This window comes from Centruroides sculpturatus, unplaced genomic scaffold (assembly GCF_000671375.1).
Source record: "Centruroides sculpturatus isolate CEXI.00-Female unplaced genomic scaffold, Cexi_2.0 scaffold281, whole genome shotgun sequence".
NCBI classification, from domain to species: Eukaryota; Metazoa; Arthropoda; class Arachnida; order Scorpiones; family Buthidae; genus Centruroides; species Centruroides sculpturatus.
This window is the reverse complement of record NW_019384696.1, coordinates 606621-625793: the sequence shown is the minus strand read 5'-3', so window position 1 is coordinate 625793 and position 19173 is coordinate 606621. Positions and strand designations below refer to the sequence as shown.

Sequence of the window (19173 nt, the reverse complement as noted above, 5' to 3'; positions counted from 1 at the left end):
CTGTTTTATCTGTTTATTGACAATTGTTGTGTACCTCTTGGTTCTCTAATTACAGCAGAGTAAACTTTATATATATATATATATATATATATATAATATATGTGACTTTATTGAAAGTGTTACATCACGAATGTGGCTCCCACATTACAATCGATGTAGCGATACCATTCGTTTGAATGACGCGCTAAGGGGTCATTCAAATATGATTTTATCAATTTTAATCTCTTTTTTTTACTGCCTACTCCTACCTTGTCATATTTTGTCACTTTTTCAGGGCATTGTACTAGCTAGTAACTCCTAGACTGATGAAATTAACACGGTGTATACCTTTCAGCGGTATCTTCATCTGTAAAGGTTAAATCGTTGGCATTATCCTTTCATATAAAAAGTCCTACTAGAGCCCCCTCCAACAGTAAAGCTTTTCTACTAAAGTTCAACTAATTAATTAAATAAGTAAGAATTTGTATTTTGATAAATGATCAAACAGCTTCTGAATAATAATTTTGGTTAAAAATAAAAAAAAAATTACTTCAAAATAGGGAAATTTTTGAGAAGTTCTAGGACATAATTATTCTAACGACCACATCACAAAATTTTTACACATTTCCTTTATAAAATTTTAGCATAATCTATGCAGTGATGAAGTCTGCATACAAGTTGGAGTTTTAGTATGAAAATCATATGATTTATTTGTAACAATGTACTTTAGTAATTCGCAGATACTAAAGAGGCCTGTGTTTAATATTTATGGGGAAGATCCGTTTACAAGTAAGTATCCGTCGGCGTAAAGGTAAACTTTCTCTACAATAAATTTTATTTTGATGGTTGTTTTATAAAACTAAAACACGATTGTTAATGCAGGATTTTATTTTTAAAAGCAGAAAAGGATTTGAAATTCGCTCACTGCATATAAAAATGCAGAAACTGGCACAAAATTTTTAAAAATAAGTCATTTTCGGTCAGACTAGAAGTAAAACATTTTCTATTTAAATGTAAGGAAATTTCGATTTGAAAAGAAAGGAGAAAAACGAAATTTAGAATGTATAATAATGATAGTACGGATCAGTAATCAAGAAGTAAAAATAAGGAAAATTTTTCATTAAGATGAGGATTATCGTCTAAAATTATTATTATTTCGATTTACAATAGAAAATTTTGCACTTTTTACCTTTATTCTTACCCCAAGTTAAATACCAAAATGTATTGAGAATTAATAAATTCTATCAATTATTATCAATAAATATATTAAAAAGTTTATATATACTAAAAGTTATTTGAGAAAGAATTTCGTTAAAAAATATATAAAAAAAACTTTTATGGTAAAACTGTACATCATTATTAATTATATAAGTTATTATTAAAATATCCGTTCCTAAATATAAATTAATAACTAATAAATATGTTTACAATTGTTTACGCAACTAACTATAGGAATTTCTTAGAAACGTTTCCATACTTAAATAACAGTATTGTAGGTCAAATTACTGAAGGTCTGTCACTACTAAAGTGGGTCAACCGGAGAAGAGTCCAGCAAGAGCTCGTATAAAGATCGACTAGAAATTCCTGAATGGGATCATTCCAAAAATGATGATGATCTACTAAGATTATTTGTTTAAAAAAAACAGTAGTGCTCTGCAATTATACTATTAATACCATAAGGCCTACTAGCTTATATAATTCTATCTTGGAATTGTATTTGTAAATTGTCAACTGTTTCTTGATGACGATTAATTTATCAATATAATACAGTATATGATGATTGTTAACTATAACTTGTAGATAATTACTAAGCAATAAAAATAAAAAATAAAAAAACTCGTTTTTAACAAAGATTTGCACTTAAAGATTATTTTATCTTTTAAAAAACAATTATTTAAATTGTTTTGAAGTTTAGAATTGTTTAGATTTTCGGGTCATTCATCTGTATTGTCTACATTTTATTCTGTACCGTTTCATAAATGGGTCGAAACTTTCACATCCCGTCTTACTTTGATGTAGTTTCAAGGTAAGACGTAAAGAAATTCTAGTTTTACGTGATAAAGTATTTAGTTACTTTAAGAAAATTGAAAAAATATTTTTTTGTAATTATTTTCAAGAGTTTGTTTTCATTTCCTCATTACAAGAAACAATTTAAAGATAAAAAAAAAAGAAATCATGTAGGAAAGCTGGATATTTTCTCATTGACAGAATTTATTTCCTCCTCATCTTCATCTCTTACCTCCTGCAATTGGTTCTTTACTTCAGCAATGTCGTCTCTCCAGATAAGTGCCCGCAGACAGGTTATTTATTGTCAACGTTGACAAAATCTAATGACATTTTTTTCACCACTTGTTTTAACAAGATCGGTCCGTTCTTCTTCGATGAATTCGATAGATAGATTGATTGATATTATGACTTGAAATTCCACAAAGAACCATTTTATTTCGAGCTTTGTTAATAATTCGCATTGCATCTAGCGGGTTCACTCGAAATTCACGTCACCCATTTTCAATAATATGCAACATCTTTCGTACGATAAACTTCTTGTATCGTAATTTAAAATTTTGAATACTTCCCTAATCTAAAAGGTTGCAATTTAGATGTTGAATTGTTAAACTAGCTTTCAGATTGGCAATCGTCAAATTTACGCTGCAATTGTCGATAAAAAAAACAATAGTTTTCTGTTTTCGGCAATTATGCGGGTGTCTATTTTTTTTCATCTAGTTAGAAAAAGCTCTGACGACATCCATGTTTTCTATTGCAAGTCTTGGTATTGCAAAAACAGCGGGGCTTTAAAAGATTTTCCAATTAACGATGGCAGTTTTTCATTGCCTGTCATTCGCTTCCAAAAGAAAAGTTATATGTTCTTTGCTTTTTTTTCCTCCGTGACACGAATCGTCTTTGAACACCATTGTTTTGTCTGACGGACATTTAAACAATAAGTCTGTTTGGTCTTGTCGAAAACGTCATTCCGGTTCTATACAATTTCTGGTAAACTTTTAAACACTTTTCGCAATTCTCCTCTAGCATTTAAGGGAGGAATCGTTAAATATCTTAATTTTAACCAGCAAGCTATATATTTGTATTAGTATAAATGTCATCTTTTATCATCATCGTGGGAAAAATCTTGAAGACAGTAATCTGTATCAACAAAATAACTCAATAAAATTTTAATTTTATTCAGATCTTTTTATGGTTAAATTTAAATAGGCTATTAATGAATACTATTCTTTTTACAACTGTATATTTTATAAAAAAACTAGATTTAAATCGATATGAACTAGGCCAATTTAACTAAAAAATAACGGTTAATTTCAGTATATAAACTTCTGTACTATTATATTTATAATCTTATTAATTATCGATTTAATGTAAAAAATCGTTATAAAGGGAGTTCTTAAATTACTCGAGGGTTATGTTCTAAGGAGGCTATTTTAAATTTCGCATGATGTGAACAAAGTTTTGCCATTAAACTATTCAATATGCCCATCGCAACGAATTTTCAAACGGTCGATATCGCCGGAACGATGTGTCATATGTAAGTATGTTATCATTAATGCTCAAAGAACATAACTTTATGTAAACGTGCATAACTTTGAATCGTGAACGGTGTAGAGACCTATTAAATATTCCCATCTCGTTATTTTAGAATCGCATATTTCAAACACGTAATTTGAGAACCCCACATTCCGTAGTTTCGAACGTTTTCGTCGAGTTTGATATTAAAAAAAACAGAACGACTCATTACGTGCATATTGAAAAGGACATTTTTATGGATTTTCTATGATTTAAACATTTTAAATGCTATATTTTGTATTCATTAAGCAGGTATTAGGTTAGAGGTTTTAGGTTTATAAATAAATAACTCAAATGAATAGAAATAAAACTCAATGATCGTTAGAGGAAATCTGAATGAAATTCGATAAATAAGAAACTCAGTGAAAATAATATAGAGAATCACACAGTCTAATCATAGATAAATAAACACAAATTTTTAATTTTTAAATAATTCTCTCTTATATTGAATCAAATTCTATGAGATTAAAACAAATAATAATAATTCGATGTAATCGCAAAATTGATATATATAAGCTAAATAAACGAGTTGTTATAAGGTCTTTTTTGAATATTCCGTTATTTCCCAGACTATTAACAGTAAAGACCGATGGGCGAGGTGGTAAAGGCATCAGCTTGCCTCCATGGGCATCCGGAATGTAACCCAACAGGAGAAGAACTTCAAAAATTTTTCATGGGCTCAAATATCTCAGTTCCTTTCCACCCGCCCTTCCTATCGTGGACCTGATCGTATTCATGATAGTCATTATTAGAAGGGCTTTGTGTCTACAGGAAGAAAGAATGAAACATAGTAAAGACTTGTCAGAATATAGTTTTGTGAAATCCTCTCCACTGGACCAGTGGAAAAAAAACCACTGAACACTGATATTCGCTTGTCCAACGTTTCGATCGCGAAGAGTTTTCTCACTCTTCTTCACGTGTCTAACACCTAAATACTCTCTACACTTATGGGTCAGTTTCCCGTAGAAAATCCAGCCGTAAAACTCCTCGGCGCCTCGTCATCGTATTGTATTGCCTTATACCATCAAATAACCAACTTTCGTGAGAAAAAAACTGCGGGAGATAGATATTTTTTATTATATTGTATTAAGCAAATTAAATTAAGTGAAAATGATAAAAATCACATCTGAAGTAAATAAATAATTTTTTAAATAAAATTTCTAATTAATTTCTTAATTAACTTTTAAAACATTCAAGCGTATAATTTCCACAGTGATTAAATAAACATTCTAATGATTCTGTTACCTTAAAAAGAAAAATAATTAAGGTTCCACCTTTTGCGAAAACATCAAATTTTTCTTAGGATAGAATGTGTAATGTTCCGAAAATATTCAATCTAAAAAAAGATTTTTCAGAAAGTAAAGGTGAATTACTCTTTACTTTAACCTAATTAAACTTTAGTTCCTTAAGACATACTTTTGCAAACATGATGATTCTATTTTATTTATTTTTCTAATAAGTATCGAAGTTAGAAGATAATTTATTAAAATATAAAAAGGAAGATAAAAATTACAGTTAAGGCCTATAAATAAATAAATTATATAACTGTCGTGATAACAGGAAGCATCTGTTCGAGAGTTATAAAACTGTCCATCTTATTTCCCTCAGACAATATCCACTTTTAATCCCGATCATCTAGATCATTATCGATTATATATTGAAGTTGTCATCTCAAGGTTACGAAAGTTATTGTCTCGGGGCTATGCCACGACCTTTCCTATCATTTTTATTGTTGTGTTTATCGTACAATACAATGAGACCTATATCCCGTTTAATTACATTTACTGTAATTATTATGATTATTCTTACTTATTTTATCTGTGAGAGTGCGGAGTAAATAACTCCGTCGTAAATAATCGACTCTTATTATTGTCTTTTAGTGGGTGTCCAGATGACGATCACGATAAAAATCTCTACGACCCGAAACTCATCTTTCCATTCTTCTTTGGCTGACATTATAAAATTTTTATTAAACTTTGTCTATTAATTTTTAGCTTTTTATTAAATTAAAAAAAAACTAATTTATGTTTACTAAGTGACATAACTCTGCAGTTATATAATCGCGTATTTTATACAATAGAAAATTATTCGTACCTTTTTCTAAATTGCGTGATTTAACAATGAAATCGAATTCGTATTCGTATTCTTTCATCATCTACTTATAAAATTTCATATGTGATATTTTAAAATATCACATATGAAAGCTGAGATTTCGAAACTTTTACATAACAATGAAAATATGCTGAATAATTGTTTATAAAACTGAAAATATTTTTTTACAAATCATCAAAATAATTTACAGATAAATATCGTGAGTATTTAAATTTCTTGTAACTTAAGTCTATATATTTGCAAGCTTATAAAATATCGAAAAATCTATAACTGAATTGTTGTAATCGCAAGATATTTGTGATATTTATTCTTTGATGGCAGTACATAAAAATAACTTTTTTTTACATTTTATTTGTCGTCAATATTCTTATAAGTTGCTTAAGTTAATATTTCAATCGCAAATATTAACCCAAATTTGTATATCGACTTCAACAAGAGAAACGGAATCCTCCCCAAACATTTTTAATTTTTTGTTTTTTTTCCTAAATAATAAGCTTAAGACTTAATTCAGAATTTATAAGAATCGATTTAAGTTACTTCAAGTCAAAACCTATACAAATAATTCTAGTTATAGGCCTATAAAATTCGTACCGGTCATCTAAATCCGGGATGTTAAAATTTATTTCTATGGAAGTCAGTCATCTCTGGCCTTAATTTTACAGTAAAACTTTTTATATGAAGATAATAAAAGAATTGGAGACGTATGATTTATCACTAAATATAAGTAACATATAGTGGTAAACATATATATAAATTATATAAGAAATCAAAAATATAAACCAAAAATTGACAGATGACAATATATTGAAAACATTTTTAATACATCTCGAGTGATAGGGGAGTTGCGAAAATCCTATTACTACTAAAAATTCTCTCTACTTCGTCGATAATTCCATTAAACAGAGGAAGTATGATTCGTGTATCTCCAAAACACGATAACTGACACACGAATACAAAATGATACTCAATAGCTAATCTCATATCGATCGTGTCTTTCACTTATATTGAAAAATAATCAATATACGATAATCTCTTCCTTTCTTTTGTAGATCAAAACATTTCTCATAAGTTATTTTTTTGGGAAACTCAGAGTTTCGCACACAATGTAACACGCAAGGTGTTCGATTATTTTTATATTCTGAAGCAGGAGTCAGAGAACCACATCTCATTTAAAAGGGTTGTGTATTATATTACAAGTTGCTGAGTTCATACTTTCTATATACATGCAAAAACAGTATATATTTACCCCATTTTTGACTCTCCATCCTGTGAACATTAAGAAGACAACCTATTATAATAATCAATAAAAATATCTGACAATAAAAGTATATTATATTTTAACAGGACTCACTAGAAGTCGCAGGTTCCTAACTCCATACTAACTTATAGTTGTATAATTTAGACCAACGGTTCACCCCTTTTGAGTTACTGGAGCGTATACAATTTTTGGTGGCACGCCGACGAGCTAGTGTCACATCAAAAACGCCCTTATATGCATAAACGAAATGCTACGTTGATTTATCAGTTTAATTAACCATTACCAAAACTTTATATTATTAGTTAATCATTGTTTTGTAAATGTTCTATACGAAACGAGATCCCCACTCATCCCACATTCCCATCCTACAATAGACCTATAATATAAATTACAATAGGATTATGGAGGAAATGCATGTTAGGTTATATTTTGTCATCGTTTAAAAAAAACTTTTACGTGTTATTACAGTTAACCTATATAGTATATACGATAGTTACCATTCTTTTTATATTTTAAATATTAATTTTCTTAAAGGTTAATATTTCATTTCATGCTTTGTTTATCATCAAGTTTTCACAATAAGCAAAGAGCTTATTGTTTTCTATCGACTATTTTAAACTCCTTGAGAAAAAGAATGAAATGATTAAACTACTCGACTCTGATCAAATTATTATAAACTTAATAGTTTTTCTGTAATCGTTTCCTTATTACACTTATTCTCTGTGTAGAAACAACAGATAATAACGAATACATTACCTTTAAGTAATTATTGTTTAAAATATACCGTACTTCAATAAAAGAAACTCGATAAATCAAAAATATATTTAAACAATGAAGAGCTTAAATAAATAAATAATACATTTATTTACTATCTGTTGTTCCTATACAGGGAATAAAGAATAGAAAATATAGTATATTGTACTGTACATATATTTAACTTTCTTCAAAGAATCAGTTAAAATATTATAATGGTAATATTTCTAAATGAAACTAGCAAAGGACATTCAGAAACACACTATCTTTCTTCCAGCAATAGTTATTTGTTATGTACAGTATATTGTTTCAATTAGCTTAGTTTACAATTAGAAACTGATGGATTTTCGCGTATCTAAATTGCAGATCTTACACTATTTTTTTTTTAATATAATGTAATACAGTAAAATGAAACAGTTATTTTATAATTCGAAGAAAGGATTCGTGATATCATTCATTATTAATCATAATTGTCTGAATATCTAGAATATCAACATTGTTTCCATTTAGATTCGCAGATATTGCTATCATACATTATGACCGGCGCAAACTTTATCTAATATCTATATTAATTTTTTAAATACATATAAAACGCTTGACCGAATATATAGAATGGGAAAATAAAAAAAGCTGAAATTCCATAAGTACAACCTTAAAAAATTTAAATTATTAATATAATAATTATTATTTTTTATTGACAAATGCAAAAGAGATTTCCTCTTCTTTTTTTTAAATTTGTATTGTTAAAGTGAGTGACTTGATGGATCATCTTCTAAAGGATAATTAATACATTTAAACTTTTATTGTTTACAATTAAAACAGATGCTGAAGATTTATCATCATACAAAAGTTGATTTCCTCGATTCAGATTACGTTAAAAATAAATTTCGCATCCTTGACACCCGCAAGCTCTTACCTCATATCCCCTGTTTTAAGATCATAAAAACCGAGTGACACCAAGACCCAACTACTACCGACCTGTAAAAGACGTGGATGACAACAATCCGTGACAATTCGCCATCGTCACAGACAATAAGAAACGAGCCAATAAGACTTGGGAAACAGGTAAAACACAAAAAAAAAAAACTAAGCGGATCCTCCCTTACCTCGCATTGACCTACCCTCAGGTCACTCTTCCCGTTCGTCGAACTGTAAAGACGTTTGCCTTGAAACTAGCTCCAACACTGCCGAAACAACATATTTGTTTGGCCATCAGTTCCACGTGCTTGACCGCACGTGTTTATTAACGTTACATCGAGAAACTTTCCAACATGAAGATCCGAGAGTGACGACGACCAATCAAACGCCGAATACAAACTCCAGAAAAAAAACTAGTCTTTATTCAGGTCCGATATCGTGTCGAGCAGGAAGTGAATATTTTAAAATTAAATTTTTTAAATATATTTCATTCGACTAAAATTAATTACGCTGCGAGAATTTCTAATTCTTTCGCATAACGGAAAGTTAAATATTTCCCACGGAAAGAGACATATGACGACACTAGAGGATCACGAAACGCGTGATGCGAGTCTGGCCTTTTACTTCCGGTGTTGCTCCACACTTTGCATGCACGCATTTCGTGTCAAGAATTGCCAATAACCTCGTTGAAATTATAGCACTATACAAACTTATGTATGTATTTATTTTTTTTTTAAAAAAAAAAGAAAAAAAAAACCTATTCGCATTTCGATTCGGTAGTTAAATTCGAATAAAGTAATAATATTTTATAACAGAAAAAATATATATATAGATATATATTAAAATAGTTTCCAAGATGAAGGTCAGGTTTAACTGTTAAAAATAATTTAGTCGAAGATTAATGCCTGAGGATAAAGACTATTTTATAACAGTCTTAAATGTTTATGTACAGTTGGAGAAACATAAAACAAATTTTTACGACAGTTTTTATATACAGTAATCTTATAAAATTGTTGTTCGTAAAGAAATAATATAAAAGAAAAATATTACAAAAATTCCAGATAAAATTTATTTTATTGTTCAATGAGATTCTGCTGTAAAACAGGATAAAATCTCGAGGAGAATTTAAATTTTACAGAACAGAGAGATTTTTTTAATCTAATAATTTGTAAAAACTTTAAAATATATTTTCAAGAATTAATTTTTTTTTTTTAAATCAGATCACGTTTAAAATATTTGTTATCCACAATAACGAGTTTACGCTCTTTTTCACACATCAAAATATACTTGTAAGGTCACAAATTCCAATGGATGTGGCTTGTTCCTCAATTTTATGCAATAGTCAGTGTATTCGATATTTAAAAAAAAACAAAAAAAAGTTAAATGTAGTTCACAGTTAATTTTTCAAAACTAAATTCCAATTTTTTATGTTAGAAATTCCATTAAATTATTTGAAAAATTCTAATTAATATTAATAAGAATGCGTTATGAAACTGGATACTTAACATTAATTTTCAATTAAATAATTCGATTATATATATATATAATTTTAAGCCCAAAATCTAATTATATTCAGTAAATTATTAATTTATAATAATATATTAATTTAATTCATCGTATATTTTATAACAAAGTTTATTAAAAAAATATTACAAGTTTTACAGAAGCTATTTTATTGTCACTAAAAATAATAAAATGAGTTTATTTAAAACATTCTGATGCATATTTATAAGATAATAATTTGCAAACAATAGCCTAACAAAAATCTCATAGAAGCTCTAAACAACTTTTCTTTTTCTAGAATTACATTACGATAGAAATTCAAAAAAATTATATAAAATTTTACAGAAAACTTGTAAATTTGAAAATACGTCATTTATAAATTGCATACAGTATATTTTTCTTATCTAATAACAATATATTCTTCATTTCTCTACATTTAACTAAAGTATTTCGTTTTTTCGTTGACGTAGAAAGTGCATCGATGTCGTGACTTTCACATTTTCTATGGTATTAATGCAACAGCGCATCATTCTGAATGCATAAATGGTTAGAGATGCGTTTCAATGCTCCAAACTAAAAGATTCGTGCGTCAATCACTACTTCCTCAACATTACAATCGATCTTTCTTTTCATTTTCGTTATTCTTTCATCCATTATGTTACACGAGTAAAACTTTTATTATTCTCTTCCACAAGAATATTTAACGTCATCATTAACATTGCTCGAGGCCAGTGTCTGTATTTATTACGCGCGCATATTAGATATATACGTAATTATAAAAAGAAAAAAAATTATATATAATATTCTATAAATGACGGAAGTGTCACCGCGTAAATTCGTAACGTATTAAAATAATAATCAAAACTTTTTTTTGTGATTTAATTAATTAATCAGAGACCAGTTTATGAAGATATAACAAGTTCATTGTACCGAATTCCTCCTTATAGAGATTAAATCACGAGATTTTTGTTTTAAAATTGCACGAGGGACATAACACGCACAACGCTAAACTTTCGAACCGCTTATTAGTTTGCCCAAACAACGAGATGCCTTGATATACACAACACGAAACTAAATGGATAAATCGCGTGTTGTTATCTTAGAGAAATGTTTGCTGAATGCACACTGTACACTATGTACAAGACGGATGTGCATAAGGATAGACTATTTAAATATTAGAAAAGAGAGGAACGTATTTTAAAAAAAAAGACGACTTTGCGTAAATTTATGATTTGCGCAAAATTATATTGTGTATTTAAGTACAGTACATTGCATAAAAATCAGTTTTAAAAGACCGAAAAGCAAAGTATTCAATACGAATTTTATTTTATTATCCGAATTCAAAATTTTGCCTAATTATACCCCTTTTTTACTGTGAAAAAATGCAAATTCGATCGAATTTTTATACTATTAAATACGTTTTTACTTTTAGATAATAAGTAAATTTGTACTAATTATAATAAAAATTTAGTAGCTTTTAAATTAATTAAAATAAAAAGTACAATTTTAGTATAATTACGATGATCGTACTTCGATCCTTATTAAGCATCATTAAAAACGGATAATTTACCATAATGCCTTTGATATGTAAATTAATAAATAATGCTATATAGAACTTCTCTAATGCATCGAAATTAAGATACGAATAGTTTTGTAAAGTTTATATTGTATAATTTCTTACCTGTCTACACGTTATCCGATCGATGCCAGTGCTTTACCGTTCATATCCAATTGCGTACTTCCCTTACAAGGACACGCGATCAGCAAGGACACGCGGATCCACTAAATAAGGTTTGATCCCCAAGTACAAATGATTCACCAGATGCAATGGACAGGTAAAACGGAAGTTTCGAGTAGTTCATTACCGTTAACGGGGAGGACAGGTTAAAAGATGAGCGTTCGTACGTTATGCAGACCAGTTCATGCGTGTTGATAACAATGAAATTTTATTCGGTATCCACCCTACCTTTTGAAATTTTATTGAAAGTTTACCCGACGTTATTTGAACGTTTGTACTGCCAAAAAAAAAATTTCCAGATCACCATTTATTCTTTGTAGTCGTCATTTAGTTGCTTAATATTCTTTCTTTAATTCGTTAGTTATTTGTGTATCTTCAATACGTAAAATATAATCAAATTATACTTTAAATATTAAAAAAAAGTACTTAATTTCCTTTAAAATTCTCATTTTATTTATACAAAAAAAACTAATTAATGTGGCTTAATTAGTTTAATTTTATTTATACAAAACATTAACCTTTTTAGTAAGGGAAAAATAGAAGCAGGTTTAATTTTTTATATTATAAGAATCAAATCGTAAATTTGATTTATAATCGGTTAATATAATAAATAAATTTAATAAATTTTTTTTTAGTTTATTTAAGCATAAATTTTTTTTATCTGAGAGTGGCAAATTATATAAATTAAACTTTGATTTCGGAACAATTAACGTTGTAAAAGCAGTTTAACGGAACGTGATCTTTAATAGCTTACAATGTAACCAAAATACATGAAGTTGTAAATTACTAAAATAGATAATTAATGCTTTTTCAATAATTATAACGCATTACATTTGTTTTCTAGTAATAAATTTTAATAATATGAACGTATCAACTTATTTTACAAATAATTATTTTAATAAGTAAAAAACTAAGTCTACTGTTCTACTGAGTTCGAAAAATTAGTCCAGAAAGTTAATTTGATATTATATATATTAATTATTTTTAACATTTCCTCCATAAGTCTCATAGACCTTAATATAACTAATAGAAATAANGTGCCAGCAAAATACATTACCCAGATAGGCATAAAACTTTTCAATAAAACTTCATATCAAGACTAAGAATATATTCCAAAATAAAAGCACATCAAATAAATATTTTTGTACATCTTGCTTTATTATAGGAAAATTAGTTCTCTGTATATGATTAATCGTGCAGATATTAAACAACTGTTTATATACAGTAGACAACAAAAAAATAACCAGACACTTGTAAAACTGCACATGTCTACTCAGTTTGATGTAAATTTATACAAGATTACGTACAGGCTCGTTAATTTCACCTATTGTTGTATTATATTAGTGTTTGCGATAAGTTTTAAGGCTTGTTGAAAGTTTATATCGTCAAATTTGAGTATAAAAGAATTAATTGAACACTTCCCAATCAGGTAATTTAAAAAAAAAAAACCGTAAGATTCGCGTAAGTGAATTGAGTTATATTTTTTGTATATAAAATTTATGATTTTCCAGATTTACTTTCTACTCCAGTATGTCATTCAAAAAAATCACAGGTTAACATTGATCAACGAAACTTAGTCATAGACGTTCATTCGACCAGTCATTCCTACCGTCATATCGAAAAATTAACGAGAATTTCGCATTCACTCATTTTCTCTATTGTTAAAAAACATAAATGACTGGTTCAGTCATCAATTTGCCTGGGTGCGGCCGAAAACGGACGACTGCTAAGCATCCATGATTGAGTCATCGTTTGGGTGAGAAAAATCGATAATTACCTGCCCATAATTGGCAATTGACCTGAAAGAGGTGCTCGGAATAAAGGCGAATCGTCAAACAATTCAAAATCACATTCACGAAGCTGGATTTGGGGAGCACATAGCAAGGAAGAAAACTTTCTTGAGAAGCATCACATGACGAGTCGATTGGCATTTACAAAAATAGTATGTAAACAATGCTAATGCTTTCTCTGAGAAAATTTTATGGTCTGACGAATCCAAATTGAATCTATGCTCAGGTGGCCCCAGAAAGTTTGGAGGAAGGAGGGAAAGAGTTCCAGCCGGCATACATGGGTGGTACCGTCAAATATGGTAGTGGTAACATTACGGTTTAGACTTCATAGTTCCAATAGTATTGAAAAACTTGAATTTACCGACAGTATTATGAACGCTCAAGTATATTGTCAGATTCTTAACAAATATGTCTTCATTTCTATAGTAAAATGTGGGATTGGGAGATGACTTCATCTTTCAGCAAGATGACAACCCTTCTAGCATTGCAAAGGATTTGTTTTTGTTAAAAATCAAGTCAACATTCTGGAATGACCTGCCCGGAGTCCTAACTCGAATCCTATTGATCATTTATGGACTGTTTGCAGTGGCGTACCGTAGTGGGTGCGGCACTTTTTAGGGGGCGGCAAAATTACCTTTTAGGGGTCGGCAAAATTTCACAATAAATAATAATAATATCTTGTAAAAATTTGAAACATCCTAATCTATACTTGCATCGCGCCTACGATAGTACTATCGTTCTGTAGACCTTTTTTTTTTGTTGTACGATAGAACTATTTTAAACAGGTCGCTGCACTACCATCGAATTTTTCATTGATTGTTCTGTGAAAAAACTGAATTTTGGTCTTTTATATAAAGGGGGGCGAAATTTTCCTCCGCCCCGGGCGGCTGACACCCACGGTACGCCACTGACTGTTTGGACAAGCAGCAAGGGAACAAAATATTCAAGAAGATATAAAGAGGCGTTATTGGAAGCCTGGAACCACCTCAGAGAAAATACAACTAGAAAGTTGGTAGTATCGATGCCAAAAAGACTGTGTTGTGATAGAGGCCCAGCAAAATCCAACAAAATATCAGAATGTATCCTTATGAGTAAATAAAGGTTTGTCTGCTTAAAAAGTAAAATTTCTGATTAATTTTTCTGCGTCCAATTTAGAGGTAATCAACATTCAATTCACATTACTTTTGATCCGCACGAGTCAATATAAACAAACTCAACAGAAAAAAAATCACTATCAATAAAAATTCTATCCAACTATATAAAAATCAAGATATTAGCTTAGCTTGCTGATTCAACAAGCTACGCTAATATCTTGATTGCTGAGTACTGCATATAATTTTACCAGTGTTCGAGTTTCTTTTTCTTTGCCCACTGTATATAGTTTAAATCAAGAGTTTCCAACCTTTTTATTTTATGCTTCTCACCCCTTTTCAAAAATAGATTTAATTGAACGAACCTTTTCTAAACTGATACAAAATAAGTCTCATATAAATCGTGATAAATCGCAAATAAGAATAAACATAAAAAACATTAAGTAAATAAAAATTCAAAATTGTATTAACATTTATTTATATAAATTTATATATATAATAAAAATGGATATATTTAGCCTATTATTATTTTGTTACATATTTAAATGTAGTAAAAGTAATTTCTCCATCGATCTCCAAACGACTCCCTACTAATTTATCAGCCTCTCAGGTAAATTCATTAATAATTATTGTTTCATTAATAAATTGTTAATAATAATTTTATTATTATTAACAATTTATTATAACTTATATTAACTTAACACAAGCATAGTGTAATGCAAAATGTTAAAAGGAATAAGTTGCACTTATAATTTTGTGTACTGTATATATTTTTAAGGATTATTTTAAAATCTTTCAATATTTCGTAGTTATTTTATGTTTTCAGATTCATTTCAATGTCTAAAAAATGTATTTGCATGAATTAATTTAAGATAAAATAATTTTTTTATATATAAAAGTCTGAGTAAAATAATAAATTAAATTCTATTTTAACGGTATATCGATTTTCTATAGTTAAACTCAAAGTACAGATATATAGCAATTTTTTCTTGTTTATAATTTAAATTAATATAACTTAAGAATTAATATCATTCTAAATTAAATTTTAATTTCACAGTTCAAGAAATTATAATGAAAACAAATTTTATAATTTCCATATTAAATTTATAATTTAGAACATCGTTCAATAGTTCAATTAAGAAAAATTTTAATTTGATCATAGCTTAAAACATTACGCATTAAATCTATGTAAATATTTCTACAGAAAAATCTTCCGTAAAGAAAATATTCTGTTATAAAAGCATTTCCAAGTATCTTCTTTCTATATAAAGTTTTTTTAATGAAATTTAATAAGAGAAATTCATCTTCATAAAAATATAATTACAGTCCACTCCAATAATGGCCATTTCTAAACAGCAGCCATATTTTCAGGAACTTTTTAAAAACAAAAATGACCGTTGTTTAGAGGTTAACAGTGTTTTAAAGGATATTAAATTTGTAAGATTTTATAAGTTGTTTCAAGTTATATTTTAAGAATTAAATGAAAACAAATATATAGTCAGATTTCTTTGATAATCTAATATTCCAAAATCTATTGTAAAATAGTTTTTTCATCAAGATATTAAAAAAAAAAACAGGTACTTTTGTTTTTACTTTTTTTTCAGAAAGTTTTAATCAAACTATTAAATATTCTACACGATATATAATAGTATTTTAAAACTTCCTTATTTCTTGATATTTTAAGAAAGTGTTGTTTTCACACGCTTTTATTCCATTTCCTGTATTTTGCCAAGGATGAGAAATCTCCTGGAAGTTATAATTATATATATAGTACAGAGTTCGCTATATATACTATTGTGGAATAAAGCATATATTATAAAAATGTTATGATTTTAATTTTTCCACAGATTTTTCATTATGAAGAGCATCTTTCACATGAAGTCAAATGCGCTTTATAATGAAAAATCACGCATATTACGAGTGAATAGTTTTTCAATGAACCATGTAAAATGTATTAATGGAAGAAACATTTCTCGAAAGTTGTATATTTCTGAAAGTGTTATATAATAAAATAATATAAACTCAGTATTTTATGAAAAAATCGAGTTTTCTAAAAGCTTTAATGATATTCTAGTATTATTTATAAATAATTGTTTGGATTCAAATTTAAAATCAACTAAATTAATAAATTTTTATACTAAAATATTTTAAGAAATTTTCTATTTCTGATACAATAAATTTTATGAAGTCTTACATTCGTTATGCTAAATCTTAAGAATAAAATATGATAATTATACTTTACATTAAATAATATACTTTGCTATCAATTAAGATTCATATTTGATATATAAAATACTTTCTGTATGTTAGATAATTAAATAAATTTCATTCCTAGCACTAAGAGTATAACAAACTACTGGTTCTATTAAGAATGATCTGTTGCTCCTTTATTAGACTGAAGTTTTTTTAAATTAAAACATTTATTATTCATCATCATCAAGAGCTTGTATGGAGTCCGGGGTAGAGCAGGCACCTTTTGCTATTTTTTGGAGAAATAAAGTTCAAAGAATGTTTCTTTATTAATAAAAAAGTAGTTTTAAAGATATTTTTATTAACAGAAAATAAAAACATTAATTTTGTAGCAATAGAAACCACTAAGGGCTCCTAAGTTTCCTCTGGGCCAGGGAAAAATCTCTAGCTCCTTTTCCCACTCGATGGCTCTGTTAAGCAACACATCTTGCGATTTTATAAACAGACATTTCTCAATAGAAAGTATAAAAATCATCCATCAGAACTAGAATGGCACTGACCGTTCTCTCAAGATTTTCTACATTTCCAATGCTTTAGCTACATCGATGGATATGTAATAAATAAGATATATTGTATAATTTGCAAATTATACAATATATCTAAATTATATTAAAATAATGCCCGAAATTTTGACGCATCATTATTGATGATATTTAATGGTCAGCGATGGACATCTATTATAATCCCGGCCGGATGGCCCAGACAGCGAAGACATTTCACTCTAAAGAGCCCGAATTTGAATTCGTGTGAAATTCTTTGATAAAAATGTTAAAAAAAAATACCCTATTTGTACCCAGTCAAAAGATGCATTTAAAAAATATCCAAAGATTGTTGTTTCATACAAAACAAGGATCTTCACTATGCTCAGAATGGATTAAAGGGAGAAAAATTCTAATAACCAGATTTTTCACTAGTACTCCTACAAATGCCAGAAAAAAAATTGTCAGAACAATGATTAAGCGTCAATCCTCGTAAAAATTGTATAATAAATTGTTTGGATACTACAGATATCTAAACTTATCAAATTACAGTAATTTTGGCCTAAATTTCCTATTGGCTATAGCTGGCTCATTCGAATCATCAGATTATTTTCTCTGTATGAAGAACAGCAGTAACACTAATTTATATTTTCAGTTCCTTTATCCTTATTGAATTCATTGCTCTTGTGCTTAGCTGCATCATCACTTCTCAATTACCATCCGCAATCCTTCTGTCGATTCCATGAATCGACAGAATCTGAACTCCTTTGCTTTTTCTACCGTTAAGGTCTTAAACTGTATCAATAATACTATTATCCAATGGATCAAAAGTAAAAACGTAAAAATTTGAGCTTATCTTCTCTTCCAAATTTTTAATTGTCAATAGAGTTATGCAACTATAGGAATAAAATATTCGTATTGATATGGTCATTAAACTGATATAAAAGCTTAATATTTATACATCAAAAAAGTAAGTTATCGAATTTAAGAAAAATTGCAAAGTAGATTCAGAATTTACATTTAGATAGCAGAGAATATAATAATTTCGTCATAATCATCATGTAGTTGTTTTGCTAGTTAGTTTTGTTGTTCCATGGAAAACAATTTCTATAGAACAGCAAACCTATCAGAAAACTTTTTTCATTCATAATTAGACATTNCTACAAATGCCAGAAAAAAAATTGTCAGAACAATGATTAAGCGTCAATCCTCGTAAAAATTGTATAATAAATTGTTTGGATACTACAGATATCTAAACTTATCAAATTACAGTAATTTTGGCCTAAATTTCCTATTGGCTATAGCTGGCTCATTCGAATCATCAGATTATTTTCTCTGTATGAAGAACAGCAGTAACACTAATTTATATTTTCAGTTCCTTTATCCTTATTGAATTCATTGCTCTTGTGCTTAGCTGCATCATCACTTCTCAATTACCATCCGCAATCCTTCTGTCGATTCCATGAATCGACAGAATCTGAACTCCTTTGCTTTTTCTACCGTTAAGGTCTTAAACTGTATCAATAATACTATTATCCAATGGATCAAAAGTAAAAACGTAAAAATTTGAGCTTATCTTCTCTTCCAAATTTTTAATTGTCAATAGAGTTATGCAACTATAGGAATAAAATATTCGTATTGATATGGTCATTAAACTGATATAAAAGCTTAATATTTATACATCAAAAAAGCAAATTATCAAATTTAAGAAAAATTGCAAAGTAGA

The 19173-nt window shown here is 28.4% G+C and overlaps 1 protein-coding gene across 1 annotated transcript in view; it reads right to left on the bottom strand.

Moving 5' to 3' along the window:
• Positions 1-11975, bottom strand: part of LOC111627436 — a 27104-nt gene extending 15129 nt beyond the window's left edge. The window contains exon 1 of the mRNA XM_023371005.1: positions 11781-11975. The gene's annotated coding sequence lies outside the window, so the exon portion shown is untranslated. The remainder of the gene's footprint in view (positions 1-11780) is intronic.
• Positions 11976-19173: the final 7198 nt, after the last annotated feature.